Below are 10,598 nucleotides of genomic sequence, written 5' to 3'. Positions count from 1 at the left end.
ATACAACCGAATTTCCTTTCAACTTTAAGAAAATCACAACAAATAATCAAGGCAACTGCGGCCATAAATCATTATCAACAAGGGCACTCTCGAGGTACCGCCTCGTAGTCCTAAATCATAAACAAATTCAAAATACCTCATTTCCATAATGCACCGCCGGAGCCTTCACAGTTTATTTTAAAGAAAATATTTTTTTCCGAAATAGCATTCCGCGTTTTAGCCATCCTTATCACACTGCATGACTTCTAGTAGTTCCCCCTACTAGCCACGCGTATCAAGCTACCCTTATCTCACCGCATGCGTTTCAATACCCAGACCTTATACCACCGCATACGTATCAATATCACAATATATCACAACTTGCACCTCAGGTGCTCAAATAATTTAACTTGTCAAAATAATTCAACAACAATATTTTTCCACAATAAAGAGCTCACAGCTCATGTCAAAATAATTCAACAATAATATTTCAAAATCTTTAATACGTTGCTTCAATACCAAGATTAAAAATGTCAAATACTTCATATTAATAATATTTAATTTAAAAAAAATCAACCTTCAAATAATGAACAGAATAAAAGAAACCAAGTTCCAACTAAACAGATAAAATAATTAGCAGGAAAAGGTCAAGCAAATTTAAAATATAAATATTAAATCAATAATGAATAATATAACAAAATAAAATAATTTAATTAATGCGCAATCGTGATCTACACAATTTAAAAGATAATATTTCATATTTAGCCCGTGAACACACTCGTCACCTCGTGTACACGACTTTCCACACATTACAATTATCAATCCTAGGGGTAATTTCCCTCACACAAGGTTAGACAAGTCACTTACCTCGACTTGCTCCAATTTAACCAAGTAGTATGCTTTTTCCTCGATTTTTTCGATTTCGGTCGACTCGTATCTAGTCAGAATTAATTCGATACAGACAACAAAAATTATAGAATTAATTCTGTAATAAAATACTATATTTATCAATAAAATCCGAAATTAACTAAAAAATGGCCAGTGGGGGCCACGTCTCGGAATCCGGCGAAAGTTACGAAATATGAACGCCCATTCAACCACGAGTCTAATCATACCAAAATGTCTAAATTCCAATAACAGTTCGACCCTCAAATCCTCGAATCTATCCAAGAGGATTTTCAAATTTTTCCAACTTAAATTACCAATTAAATGTTAAAAACGGTTATAGATTCGGGTAATCTAAGAAAGATTGAATTAAGAACACTTACCCCAACGTTTTCTCTGAAAATTCTCAAAAATTGCCTCAATCCGAGCTCCAATTCGTTAAAAAGTCCCATTTTCAGAACATAAACATTCTGCCCAGGGTTTTACTCATCGTGATCATCCACACGCGATCGCGAAGCACAATTTACCACTGCCCAAATTAACTCTATGCGATCGCGTATATCCTCACGCGATCGCAGAGCACAGAATTCTCAACTCTATGTGATCTCAGTCCTCTTCACGCGCTCGTGAGTCACAAGGTCTCAAAGCTACGCGATCGCATCCCGCATCACGCGATCGCGAAGCACAAAACTTAGTAGCCCTTAATTAACCTTACGCGATCGCAAACCACGCGATCGCGATACACATCTTGCCAAACCTACGCGATCGCGGTTGACCTTACGCGATTGCGAAGAACAAAGTTAGCACTGCCTCAACTAAGCCTACGCGATCGCGTCCCAATCTTCGCGATCACGAAGAGGGTTTAAAATACCAGAAATCAGCAGCTACCAGCAGTGCCAAAATGAAGGAAAATACTCTGAATACCATCCGAAACACGCCCGAGCCCCTCGGGACATCAACCAAATATACCAACAAGTCCTAAAATATCATACGGACTTAGTCGAGTCTTCAAATCACATCCAATAACATTAAAACACGAATCACACATAGATTCAAGCCTAATGAACTTTGAAACTTTCAATTTCTACAAACAACATCGGAAAATATTAAATCAAGTCCGGTTGACCTCAAATTTTGTACGTAAGTCATAAATGACATAACGGAGCTATGAAAATTTTCAGAAATTGATTCCGCCCCCGATATCAAAAAGTCAACTCCCCGGTCAAACTTCCAAACTTAAATTCCTATTTTAGCCATTTCAAGCCTAATTTCACTACGGACTTCCAAATAAAATTTCGATCATGCTCCTAAGTCTAAAATCACCATACGGAGCTGTTGGAATTATCAAAATTCTATTATGGGGGTCATTTGCACATAATTCGATATCCGATCACTATTTGAATTTAAACTTTTAATTTTTCTTCAAAATTCCATATCTCTGGCTAGGGACCTCGGAATTTGATTCCAGACATACGCCCAAGTCCCAAATCACGATACGAACCTACCGAAACGTTCAAAACACTAATCCGAGTCTGTTTGCTAAATATGTTGACCAAGGTCAACTCAATTGAGTTTTAAAGCTCTAATTCACATTTTAATTCATTTTTCGCATAAAAACTTTTCGGAAAATTTTACGGACTGCGCACGCAAGTCGAGTAATGATAAATAGTGTTTTTCGAGGTCTTAGAACATAGAATTAATTATTAAATTTAAAGATGACATTTTGGGTCTTCACATTCTCCACCTCTAAAACAAACGTTCGTCCTCGAACGGAGTTTGAGGAAATACCTGAGCTTGGTGAATAAGTGTGGATAATAGCTGCACATATCATGCTCGGTCTCCCAAGTCGCCTCTTCGACCGGATAACCCTTCCACTGAACCTTCACGGAAGCAATGTTCTTTGACCTTAGCTTTCGAACCTGCCTATTCAAAATAGCCACTGCTTCCTCAACATAAGATAGATCCTTGTCCAACTGAACCGACCTGAAGTCTAACACATAAGATGGATCGCCATGATATTTCTGAAGCATGGAAACATGAAATACCGGATGAACCGCAGAGAGAGTAGGTGGTAGTGCAAGTTTGTAAGCCACCTCTCCAACTCTCTCAAGAATCTCAAAAGGCCCAATATACCTTGGGCTCAACTTGCCCTTATTCCTGAACCTCATCACACCCTTCATAGGCGAAACCCGGAGCAATACCCGCTCACCAACCATGAATGCAACATCACGAACCTTCTGATCCACATAGCTCTTCTGTCTAGATTAGGCTGTACGAAGTCGATCCTCAATTAACTTAACCTTTTTCCAAGGCATCCCGAACCAAATCTGTACCCAATAGTCAAGCCTCGCCCGATTCGAACCAACCCACTGGAGACCGACACCGCCTACCATACAAGGCCTCATTCGGAGCCATCTGAATTCTTGACTGGTAACTGTTGGTGTCTCCGCAAGTGGTAAGAATTGATCCCAAGAACCCCCCAAAATCTATCACACACGCACGAAGCATATCCTCTAGTATCTGAATAGTGCGTTCGGACTGCCCGTCCTTCTGAGGGTGAAATGTTGTACTCAACTCTACCCGAGTACCCAGCTCACGCTGTACTGCCCTCCAGAACCGTGAGGTAAACTGTGTACCCCGGTCAGAGATGATAGATACTGGTACACCGTGAAGTCTGACAAGCTCGCAAATATATACCTGAGCCAGCTGCTCTGAAGAGTAAGTAATAATCACAAGAACAAAATGAGCTGATTTGGTTAGCCTATCCACAATCACCCAAACTGCATCAAACTTTCGCTCAGTCCGTGGGAGCCCAACAACGAAATCCATAGTGATCCGCTCCCATTTCCATTCTGGAATCTCTAACTTATGAAGTAATCCACCTAGTCGATGATGCTCATATTTCACATGTTGACAATTTAGACACCGAGATACATACTCCACTATGTCTTTCTCCATCCGCCTCCACCAATAGTGTTGTCTCAAGTCCTGATACATCTTTGCAGCACCCGGATGAATGGAGTACCGCGAACTATGAGCCTCCTGGAGAATCAAGTCACGCAAGTCACCTACATTGGGTACACATAGCCTGCCCTGCATCTGTAGTACACCATCATCTCCAATAGTGACTTCGTTAGCATCACCGTGTTGAACTGTATCCTTAAGGACAAGCAAATGAGGGTCATCATACTGATGCTCCCTGATACTATCATAAAGAGAAGACTGATAAACCACACAAGCCAAAACTCGGCTCGGCTCGGAAACATCCAACCTGACAAACTGGTTGGCTAAGGCCTGAACATCCAAGGCTAAAGGCCTCTCTGCTACCGCTAAATATTCTAAGCTGCCCAAACTCTCCTCCTTACGACTCAAGGCATCGGCCACTACATTGGCCTTCCTAGGATGATATAGAATGGTGATATCATAATCCTTAAGCAACTCCAACCATATCCGCTGCCGCATATTAAGATCCTTCTGTTTAAACAGATGTTGTAGACTCCGGTGATCGGTGTAGACCTCACAATGGACACCCTACAAATAATGCCGCCAAAGTTTTAAGGCATGAATAATAGCTGCTAACTCCAGGTCATGTACATGATAATTCTTCTCATGCACCTTTAACTGTCTGGACACTTAGGCAATCACCCTACCATCTTGCATCAACACTGAGCCGAGACCAATACGCGACACGTCACAATACACAATATAAGACCATGTACCTATAGGTAATACTAATACTGGGGTTGTAGTCAAAGCTGTCTTGAGCTTTTGAAAGCTCTCCTCACATTCCTCGATCCACCTGAACGGAGCACCCTTCTGGGTTAATTTGGTCATAGATCCAGCAATAGAAGAAAACCCTTTACAAATCGGCGATAATACCCTGCCAAACCAGGAAAACTCCGGATTTTCGTAACTGAGGATGGTCTGGACCAATTCTGCACTGCTTCAATCTTCTTCGGATCTACCTTGATCCCCTCGCATGAAACTATATGACCCAAAAATCCCACCGAATCAAGCCAGAATTCACACTTTGAGAATTTAGCATATAACTTCTTTTCTCTCAAAATCTGAAGCACAGTCCTCAGGTGTTGTTCATGATCTTCCCAACTCCGGGAATACACCAAAATGTCATCAATAAACACAATGATGAAAGTATCAAGATAGGGCTGAAATACACTATTCATTAAGTGCATAAATGTTGTTGGGGCATTAGTCAGCCCAAAACACATCACAAGGAACTCGTAATGACCATGCCGAGTCCTGAAAGCAGTCTTCGGGATATCTGGCTCCTGAATCTTCAATTGATGATAGCCTGAACATAAGTCGATCTTAGAGAATACTCTGGCACCCTGAAGCTAATCAAATAGGTTATCAATACGTGGAAATTGATACCTGTTCTTCACGGTAACTTTGTTTAGCTGGCGGTAATCAATACACATCTGCATAGAACCATCATTCTTCTTTAGAAATAAGACAGGAGCACCGCAAGGCGATACACTAGGCCGAATGAAACCCTTATCAAGAATTCCTATAACTGTTCTAATTCTATTCATCCATGTACCGCCAAAATGTATCAAGATTTGCGGCAACATTATTGGTGAAGGAGAATGAAAAAGGATATAGTTGCATATGTAGCTTGATGTCTGAATTGTCAGCAAGTTAAGTACGAGCATCAGAGACCTGGTGGTTTGCTTCAGAGTGGAAGTGGGAGCGTATCACTATGGATTTTGTTTTTGGGCTTCCATGGACTCAGAGAAAATTTGACGCAGTTTTGGTCATTGTGGATAGGTTGACCAAGTCAGCACATTTCATTCCAGTGGCAGTTACCTTTTTTTCAGAGAGATTAGTTGAAATTTACATTCGTGAGATTGTCCTCCTTCACGGTGTGCATGTGTCTATTATTTCAGATCGAGGTATGTAGTTTACCTCACACTTTTGGAGGGCTGTACAATATGAGTTAAGCACGCGGGTTGAGTTGAGCACAACATTTCATCCATAGACAGACGGACATTCAGAGCGCACCATTCAGATATTGGAAGATATGCTTCGCGCTTGTGTTATAGACTTTAGAGGTTCTTGGGATCATTTCTTGCCACTTGCGGAGTTTGCTTATAATAATAGCTACCAGTCGAGCATTCAGATGGCTCCATATGAGGCATTATACGGAAGGCAATGTCGTTCGGCAGTTGGCTGGTTTGAATCGGGAGAGGCTCAGTTATTGGGTACCGATTTGGTACAAGATGCCTTGGATAAGGTTAATATTATTCAGGATCGACTTCGCACAGCTTAGTCTAGGCAAAAGAGTTATGCCGACCGTAAAGTTCGTGATATTGCATTCATGGTTGGAGAAAGAATATTGCTCCGAGTTTCACCTATGAAAGATTTAATGAGATTCGGAAAGAAGGGCAAGTTGAGCCTTTGAAATTCTTGAAATGGTGGGTGAAGTAGCCTACAGGCTTGCATTACCACCTAGTTTATCAGCGGTTCATCCGGTGTTCCGTGTGTCTATGCTCCAAAAACATCATAGTGATCCGTCCCATGTGTTAGATTTCAGCTCAGTCCAATTGGACAAAGATTTGACTTACGAGGAGGAGCCGGTGGCTATTCTAGCCCGGACAGTTGAGGTCTAAGAGTTATCCTTCAGTTCGGGTGCAATGGAGAGGTCAGCCGGTAGAGGCATCTACCTGGGAGTCCGTAAAAGTTTTCGGAAAGTTTTTATGTGAAAAATGGATTAAAATGTGAAATAGAGCCTTAAAACTCAATTGAGTTGACTTTGGTCAACCTTTTGAGCACACGGACTCGGATCAGTATTTTGACAGTTCCGGTAGCTCTGTATCGTGATTTGGGATTTGGGCGTATGCCCGAAATTTAATTTGGAGATCACTAGCTCAAGTTATGTCCGTTTAACGAAAACTAGTAATTCAAAGGCTAAAGATTTTCAAGTTTGACCACGAGGTTGACTTTTTGATATCAGAGCCGGAATCCGATTCTGAAAATTTGAATAGATCCGTTATGTCATTTAGTACTTGCTTGCCAAATTTGAAGTCATTCCGAATTCATTTAATATGTTTTGGCACGAGATTTGAAAATTAAAAAGTTTAAAACTATTAAGTTCGAATCGGGGTGTGAATTGTAATTTCAGCGTTGTTTGACGTGATATTAGACCCCGAGTAAGTCTGTATTATGTTACAGGACTTATTTGTATATTCGGACGGGGTCCCGAATACCGCAAGTGTGATTCAGATCGAAATCAGATCGAATTGTGAACTTAAGCCAATTCTAGAAATTTCTGCCTCTGATATAATCGCACTTGCGAGGGTCTTGGCCGCAGGTGCGGCGGAATTGCGCAGATGCGGGACTGGGCTAGCCTGGGGTCTTTGCAGGTGCGGCCATCTTGCGTAGAAGCGGATGTCGCAGGTGCGACAGGAATGTCCGCAGATGCGAAACTTTACCTGACAGCCTGGCATCTCAAATGCGAGCCTTGTCTCGCAAATGCGGAACTTTTATCCGTAGATACGAAAATAACTGGGCAAAGCCCATAAATTCGGAAGTCGCCATTTTTACTCATTTTTGAGTTTTGAGTTTAGGATTTTGGCGATTCCAAAGCGATTTTTCACGACTTTGAATTGGGTAAGTGTTCTATAACCAAAAGGGATTATATTTCATAAATCTATATCTATATTCATCATTTATTTCGGATTTAGATGGAAGAAATTGGAATTTTTATAAAATCTTTCAAAAATAAAAAATTTAGATTTGAAGGTCCATTTGACATCGGAATTGGATAATTTTTGTATGGTTGAACTTGTAGCTGAACGGGTGTTAGGATTTCGCGAGTTTTTTCGGGATTTGAGACATTGGTCCCACTGTCGAATATTTTAATGAATTTCAGATTATTATCCGGAAAATTAGTAAATTCATATGGAATTAATTCCTATGATTCGTATTAAATATATCGAATTATTTGTGAATAGATTTGAAACTTTTGGAGACAAATTTAAAAGGAAAAGCTCTGGTTGAGTAATTGATTGAAATTTGCAAAACGAGGTAAGTGTCGTGGTTAACCTTGACTTGAGAGAATAGAACCCTTAAACTATTTGTTATGTGAAATGCATGTGAATGACGTATAGGCGAGGTGACGAGTGTCTATACGTCGTCAAATTAATTGTTTGCATAATTACTTGAAAAATCATAAATTGTTTTAAATCACGTATTAATTATTATAATAATTCTTTCTCTCCTATTCTTTGTCAAATATTAATTCTTGAATTCCTGCATTAATTGTCACATGCTATTTGAATTATGTGTCTTAATTGTTATTTGACATTTAGCATTTTAAATATTAAACTGCCTATTTTCTCCTTGATTTCCATAATAATTTGCTATTTGTCATTGTTTGTTTCATAATTAAATCATAATTATTGTATGCTTGTTATCTTATAATTTTATATTAATTATTAAATTTATTGGGAAAATTTCTTCTATAAGAATTGGTAAATGGATATATTGGAGGATCGGGTTGCACGCCGCAATAGACTTATTAAAAGTCAATATTTTGGGGATCGGATTGCACGCCGCAATAGACTTATTAAAAGTCAATATTTGGGGGATCAGATTGCACGCCGCAATAGACTTATTTAAAAGTCAATATATATACTTGATTAAAAATAATTATATGAGAGGATTGAAAATGAATATATTGTGAGAGCGGGTTGCACGTTGTAACGAAAATTGATGAAAATGATAATTGGTTATGACTGCTGAGTTGGGTTCAATTATTATAAATAAGTTACCTGATTTAATTTTATTATCTGTTGTTATTACTAATATTGCGTACAGGTTAATGTAAGTGACCCACCTTAGCCTCGTCACTACTTCGTCAAGGTTAGGCTCAGCACTTACCAGTACATAGGGTCAGTTGTACTAATACTACATTCTGCACTTCTTGTGCAGATTTCGGAGTTGGTCCCAGCGGCGTGCCATAGACTTGCTTGGATTTCAGCTACTCGGAGGAGACTTGAGGTATAACTGCACAATGTCCGCAGTTCTGAAGTCCACGTCTATTTTACTTTAGTTGTGTGTTTGTTTCCAGACAGCTTTAATTTATTCAGACCTTTATTTTTATTTATTCTAGAAGCTCGTGCACTTGTGACACCAATTCTGGGATGGTATTTAGACACCGTTGTTGTTTATGGATTACTCACTATATTTCAGACTTTACTTCCGCAATCGTTCTTTATTATTAATAAATTTAAAAATTATTTTAAAAATTGATAATATTATTCTAACGTTGGCTTGCCTAGCAAGTGAAATGTTAGGCGCCATCACGGTCCGAAGGTGAGAATTTCGGGTCGTGACATGTAGTAAGACATTGTTCTTGTAATGTTTGTTTTTGATATTTTAAAATAGTACTTGGTAAAATATGTGGATTAAGGTAAATTTATGGTCAATTTTAGTTGTCATAATAATTACCACTAAACATATCCTTTACTGGCAATTATTATACTTTTACTGTCAATAACAAAAGACGCAAAATATAAGTTGGATAGTACATTTTTAAGGAATGTTTAGTGGCTTTTATTATTGCCTCTAAATAAATGCCACTAATAAGTTATTAGTTTTAGCGGCAATAATATGGGTCTTTACTAGTATTTGACACAAATGCCAGGCTTTAGCGACTTTGGATGCAATGGCATTTAATCAATTGCTGGTAAATGTTTTTGTTGTAAATGTTTTTGTGGCAATAAATATTGCCGCTACAAGTAAAATGTATTGCCATTAAAAGCCTCTTTTGGTGTAGTGTTATACAATATGCTTATTTCATTAATAATTAGTGGATTTCTCTAATCTCTGGCTTTTTACAATTTGGAATAGTGGTGGCCTGGTGGATTGGGTAAAGTCTCTACCCATGATGTTGTGTACGCTCGTCTTATAACAAATGGTAAATACTATGGGATTAATGGTAAGTCAATGATTCTCATGTCACAAGATGGTGTAGTGCATTTTCAGGAAAGTTGCACTTACATTTTATTGACTAATTCATATTTTAGGTTTTATTGTCCAACTACGAAGCTTGTGTTGGGAAAAATAATAATCCCGTTCAGGAATAATATCCACGATAAATAATAATAACACAAGAGAGTAACAATGACGCCAACTCTTTTAATGGGTAAAATACAATACCCGAGCGGAGCAATATAACCACTATAATATTATAACTTAGTAGTGTCAAGAGACTACTATAATTTTGAAAGAAATAACACTCTTTATTTAAAACAGCTCACTATAATATTACTCACACTCACTATTTATTTCACAGACTACAATCTGGGGATTACTCTCTCTAACTTCTATTGCTTCTCTCTTATTTTGGTGTAATTGAAATGGAGAATGGAGGCCTCTATTTATAGTAAGAGATATCATTCAACTACTATAAAGAAGAAAGCTTGTTGTTGATTTAGTCCTATAATTTTTCAACAAAGTTAGACACCTCTCATTTTCTTCAACAAAGTTAGGCACCTCCCATTTTCTTCAACAAAGTTAGGCACCTCCAATTTTCTTCTTTGTTTCTCTTTAATATGAGCCCCACAAATCTCTCCCTTAATTTTAATTTTTTTTTTTTATTCCAAGACTTGATCTCAATCTCTGAAAATCCTCAAACTTAAGAGGCTTTGTAAAGATATCTGCAGCCTGATCATGAGACTTCACATATTTGAGCTTGACTTCCTTCTTGG

Source organism: Nicotiana tomentosiformis, chromosome 8 (genome assembly GCF_000390325.3).
Source record: "Nicotiana tomentosiformis chromosome 8, ASM39032v3, whole genome shotgun sequence".
NCBI lineage: Eukaryota > Viridiplantae > Streptophyta > Magnoliopsida > Solanales > Solanaceae > Nicotiana > Nicotiana tomentosiformis.
Note: the sequence above shows the minus strand (reverse complement) of the source record.